The sequence below is a fragment of the Elephantulus edwardii genome, unplaced genomic scaffold (genome assembly GCF_000299155.1).
Source record: "Elephantulus edwardii isolate Elephantulus edwardi_28Jun2011 unplaced genomic scaffold, EleEdw1.0 scaffold00026, whole genome shotgun sequence".
Lineage (NCBI taxonomy): Eukaryota > Metazoa > Chordata > Mammalia > Macroscelidea > Macroscelididae > Elephantulus > Elephantulus edwardii.
Genome location: NW_006399776.1, coordinates 5,553,687 through 5,559,686, shown reverse-complemented (window position 1 = coordinate 5,559,686; position 6,000 = coordinate 5,553,687). Strand labels below are relative to the sequence as shown.

General features: G+C 37.3%; 1 protein-coding gene across 1 annotated transcript in view; it reads left to right on the top strand.

The window, feature by feature from the left end:
* RTF1 (Rtf1, Paf1/RNA polymerase II complex component, homolog (S. cerevisiae)) overlaps window positions 1–6,000 on the top strand; it is a 41,132-nt gene that overhangs the window by 13,340 nt on the left and 21,792 nt on the right. The window lies entirely within an intron of this gene.

The window sequence follows — 6,000 nt, the reverse complement described above, 5'->3', positions numbered from 1 at the left end:
TGAAAAACAAGGAATTAATTCAATATTATTCAAAATGGGTGAGCCTGGAGGACATTATGCTGAATGAAATATCTCAGTCACAAAAGGACAAATATTGCATGGTGTCACTGCTGTAAAAGGAAACTGATATCAGGGTGGGGCTAAGACTGAGAAAAACTGGATAAATTGTATATACTGCACTGAAACAGATGAGGGACTGAATAATTTAAAAGCGATGTATGATAGGGTATTATGGTTATCACAAGAGTCCACAATTAAGGTTGCATAGTGGAATGTACTTGGCGGTGGGAGGGGTGCAGGGGGATTGTGTACCAGGGAGGGAGTCTTTCTTTAACTTTTGAAAGAGAGAAGCGAACTGGGGGGCGGGGGAAGAGGGCTGGGCGCATAGAGAAGTGCAGCAATGAATGAATGGAAATCCAAATTCTCTGTAAATGTTCATTAAAATTATTAAAAAAGAAAAAAGGAACACTTCACGGATTTGTGTGTTATCCTTGAGCAGGGGCCATGCTAATCTTCCTTGTATTGTTCCAGTTTAAGTATATATGCTGTCAAAGTGAGCACTAAAATACTATTTTGATGCTATTGTTATTACATAGCAGTAGTTTAGTATAGAAGGAAAAGAAAAGGACTGTGCTTGTCACATAGAGTAGTGTGATAAAGGAGAGCCAATTGTTAGGTTTTTGTGTAGAAACTTTTTTTTCTTCCTTTTTTTAATTTATTATTAATTTCAATGAAAATTTACAGAGACTTTGGATTTCTATTCATTAATTGCTGTACATCTCTCCCCTCCCAATCCTCCCCCCAGTACACTACCCTCTTGGAAAAATAAAAGAAAAATTGTTTCATTGTTTTACAGTCCCTTCCCCCAGGTCCATTCCACTATGCAGCCTTTGCTCTGGACTCCTGTCATGGCCAAAATATCTAATCACATATCCCTTTTAAACAGTTTTCTCCCTCATCTGATTCAATGCAGTAATATTATTAAACCCATCTTTCTCAGTCTCACCCCAACCCTGATGTCAGTCCTGTTTTACAACAGTGGCACCATGTAGTATTTGTCTTTTTGTGACTGGGATACTTCACTCAGCATAATGTCCACCAGGGTCACCCATTTTGAATAATATTGCATGAGTTCCTTGTTTTTCAATGCAGCTTAGTATTCCATGTGTGAATATACCACAGCTTCTCTATCCATTCATTTGTTGATGGGCACTTAGGTTGTTTCCAGCTCTTTGTTATTGTGAACAAAGCCACGATAAACATGGGTATGCATGTATCTGCATGGATGTCAGTTCTGGTCTCTGTGGGGTATACTCCCAGTAATGGAATTGCTGGGTCAAATGGTATCTCTATTTGCAACTTTTTGAGAAAGCGCCACACCACCTTCCACAGTGGTTACACCAGTGTAGAAACTTTTTAAGGCAAACACAGTAACATCTTAACCATTTTTTTATTATACTACCTTTTAATATTTTTGTTGTTGTTGTTAATTGCCTTTGAGTTGAGCATGACTCATAGTGACCCTGTGAACAAAAGGCCTGAATCCCCTCTACAACTATCTACATTTATCAAAGTTCGTAATTTCTGGAGGTATGTTGTTTAGGAAGTGGATGCCACTCCTGCTCTAAACCTTTTAATAGGCATCCAGTATACATAATTATGTTTACAGAAAACTGATATGATGAAACACTCTCAAAAAAGAAGAAACATGTTCAAATATTTGTTATAATACGTTGGTGTTAAAACAAGCATAGAATGCAGGGGAGCTCTGGTGGCCTAGTGGCAAGAAGCTGCACTGCAATCCCAGAGGCGCACGGTTCAAATCCACCAGATGCTCTGCTGGGGAAGGAGGGACAGTCTCCTCCTGTACCAGTCAGATCTGATTTGACAGTACACGCACACACACAAATAATAAAATAAAAAAAATTAAAAATTAAAAAAAACAAGCATAGAATGCATTTGTAAATCTTGAGAAGTCAGAGAAGGGAAGAAATTACTTGCTAGAAGTCTTTCTTCTTTGGGATGGCAGGTGTTGGGGGAGGCTGGCAATAGTTTTGTTTATACACAAAAGTGACTGTAAACTGCAAAAATATATAACATTTAACCAAAGACTTTTAGTTAAATCCTTTAAAAATTCTGGCATGAGTGAAAATGTGATGGAGGGCAAGTTGGTCTTTATAAGTTTGCTCTGTTGTGGTTGAGGGGGATGTAATGGTAAAGAAATCAAAGGCCTCAAAGAAAGGATATGAGAAAGATATGGTTTGAAAACAATGTATATGAACTTTGTAAGTAAAGCAGTATAAAATAAAAATAATATTGTTAGTAAAGCAGTATAAAATTAAAATTTTCATTATTTTTAAAAACCCACTATAAATAGAAGGAAGGGAAAAAAGAAATAAAAGACCATAGACATGTCACCATAACACCCAACATATCCACTTCAAGGTAGTAAAATCTTAATAAAATAAACTAAAAAATTTGTCTGTGAATGTGTAATTATCCAAAGATGGAAAAAGCTCTTATCTTTCCACTTGTTGTTAGATGTTGTCGATTACAACTCATAGCAGCCCTCTTAAGAACAGATTTGAGCCCTGCCATCTGAACCCTGTGCTATCCTACTCATCTGACACACTTGAGTCCATTGCTGTAATCACTGTGTCAGTCAGTCTGATTGAGGGTCTTCCTCTCTTCTTGGTACATCCATGCATTGTAATACTGTGTAAAGATAAAAAGATACAAACTGCTGATGTAGAGATAAATTATCCTTAGCCAGAGAAGTCAGACTAAAGGCTATGATTCTATTTTTTTAACATTGTACATTAAGCAAAACGATAAGGACAGAAAACAGAGCCGGGATTGCCAGAGGCTGAGGGAAGGATTTGAGGAGCATTAATGGAATTTTGGAGAGATTATAGTATGGTTTTTTATCTTATGGTCTCTCTCACTCTCATTGCCATCATGCCAGTACTGATCAGAGCTGACACTCCAGCTGCTTTTCAGAGGCTACAAATCACATGAAAGGAGATAATCCATCTTTCTCCTGCAGAACAGCTGGTGTATTTGAACTGTCTGCTTTTGGGTTGGCAGTGCAGTTTCTTACCCATGATAAAATAACTATGTTTTTTTGCAAAGTCATAGAACAGTACACTAAGGATAAAATTTAGTGTATATAAATTATACCTCAATTCTGAAAATAGTCCTAACAGTCAAGTATTGTAATAATTTGTGTTTGATTTGTAGGAGTTGCCTTTTTGGTATGAAAGAGTAGAATGTTCTCACGATCTTTAGCCTTTCCAGAAAGTTAGTGTGCTAATCAATCTCTAATGAAATGAGAAGAGTAACATTTCATTACTGCTTATGGAGAAGAGAACTAGTATGTCATCTGTTAATCTGAGAAGGTCATTTTCTTGTTCTCGCTATGGAAAGTATATTCCTAAAATAGAAAGAGGCTAGAAGAAGAAAACAGAATTATTTTTTAAAATGAAATTTTTATTTTATATTGGTTTACTTACAAAGTTCACACACATTGTTTTTCACCAGATCTTTCTCTTTTCCTTTACTCATCCCTCCCTCCACGCATCAAATTGTGTGACCCTATGATTATTCCTATCCATCTTCACCCCTGTACACTGCCCTCTCCCCCTTGGATCCTTATACACGTTCTACAATAATGTTTGTCCTTATGGGTCTGAGTTAGTTTACTTAACATAATGCTCTCCGGTCCCTTCCAAGTTAGGGTAGTAATTTATAAAGCCATTGCTTTTGCATTCTGCTAAGTATTTCTTCATGTGAATCTACCATAATTTCTCAATCTTTTCAGTTGTAGTTGGGCATCTGTGCTGTTTCATGTTCTTGGAATGGTGAATAATGCTGCTATGAACATTGGTGTACAGTTCTCTGTTTTTGCCTCAGTTATTCTTTTGGGGTATATTCCAAGCAGTGGAATAGCTGAGTCTTCTGAAGCTTCTTCTGACATACTTTGGGCATGTTGCAAGGAGGGATTGGTCCTTGGAGAGGGACATCATGTTTGGCAGAGTGGAGGGGTGGCGAAGGAGAGGAAGACCTTCGATGAGATGGATCAATTCTGTGACTGGAGCGGTGGGAATGAATGTGTTTGTGATGGCGAGATTGGCACAGGATAGAACGGCGTTTAGGGCTCTTGTACATAGGGTCACTATGAGTTGCAAACGACTCGATGGCACATAACGACAACAACAGAATTTCTATGGTCAGTTGTTTTTTTTTTGTTTTTTTGTTTGCTTGTTTTTGTTTTAAATTTTATTTTTATTTTATTATTTGCGTGTGTGTGTGTGTGTGTGTGTGTACCGTCACATCGGATCTGACTGACACAGAAGGAAATTGTCGCTCTTTCCCAGCAGAGCATCTGATGGATTAGAACTGTGTGCCTCTGGGCTTGCAGTGCAACTTCTTACCACTAGGCCACCAGAGCTCCCCTGGTCAGGTTTTTTTTTTTTTAAATTTTGTTTTGTTTTGTTTTTATTGTTGTTGTTGTTGTTATTTTGTTATTTTGTTGTTGTTGTTGTTATTATTATTATTATTATTATTATTATTATTTTCTGCGTGTGTGTACCATCATCTGACTGGTACAGGAGGAGATGGCCCCTGCTCTGGCAGAGCATCTGGTGAATTGGAACCACGTATCTCTGGGATTGCAGTGCAGCTTCTTGCCACTAGGCCACCAGAGCTTCCCCCCCTTCCAGAGTGGTTTACCATTTTACAGTCCCACTAATAATGTATAAGCATTCCTATCTTGCCACATCCTCTCCAACATTTATTACTTGCTGTCCTGTTAAACTTTGCTACTGCTACTAGAGTGAATAGTATCTCATTGTGGTTTTGATTTGCATCTTTGTTATTGCCAGTGATTTTGAATATTTCTTCAGGTGTCTTGGCTGAAAACAGATCTTTTTAACAGTCTGTTGTTTTTGTTATTGTTGTTGATTGCCTTTGAGCACGACTCATAGCGACCCCATGAACGAAAGGCCTGAAGCCCTTCTACAACTATCGAGTTTTGACATTTATCAAAGTTCGTAGACTTTCTGGAGGAATGTTATTTAGAAAATGGATTCCACTCCTACTTCGAAACCTGTCATAATATGTTATTGTTGTTATGTGCCATTGAGTTGCCTGTGAAAAATAACAACCCTATGTACGTTATTATCTTAAAATTTGTTTTGACCTTCGACCTGCAATTGCATGATACCACTATTATCAAGGACGAATACTGCTCATGTCAATTGTATTTACTCTTTCTTGACATAGAGGCACAATCAATGTTTTATACTATCAAACCTTGACAGAAATAGGAACCAGAATTCTAAGTGCCCAAGTTGGAATCCTGGCTCTACTATGTACTGGATTACCTTGTGTGAGTTACTGAGTTTCCCTGTACATCAGTTTCTGAATCTTTAAAATGAGAAAACAATACCTACCTTATAAATTTCCTTTTAATATTAAACATCATATACTTAGCAAAGCTCTTAGCATCTAGGGAGTATTGGATAATTCTAGATTACCGTTGTTATTAGAGAGCAAGTATCTGTTTGTTGTCTTTTTTATGGACCTGTGGAATTGGAGGGTAGTAAAGAGGAGAGTAAACTAAGACAGAACAAATTCAGGTTGTAGTCACAGCTCTTATGAAGCCCCCAACACCCTTTCCCTACCATCTACCTCACATAAATCACCAGGACAAGACAAAAGGAGTGAATGGAATATTGAAGTTGTCAAAATTAGGCTTCTAATATAGTGGCTTGCACACCTACTGCTTATTGTTGCCTCCTGGATTAAAGAGCAGCGATAATCCAATTTCTTTTTCTAGTTTAAACAATCAAAATATAAAGGAAAGGACATTAAAAATCTGTAGTTTGTCAAAAAAGACATTATACTCTATAAACAGCCTGCAAATTATCATGATAATTATACTTAAGGAGGATATTGAGAGTATCGTAGCTAATACCTGTTAGAATAGTCATTCTCATC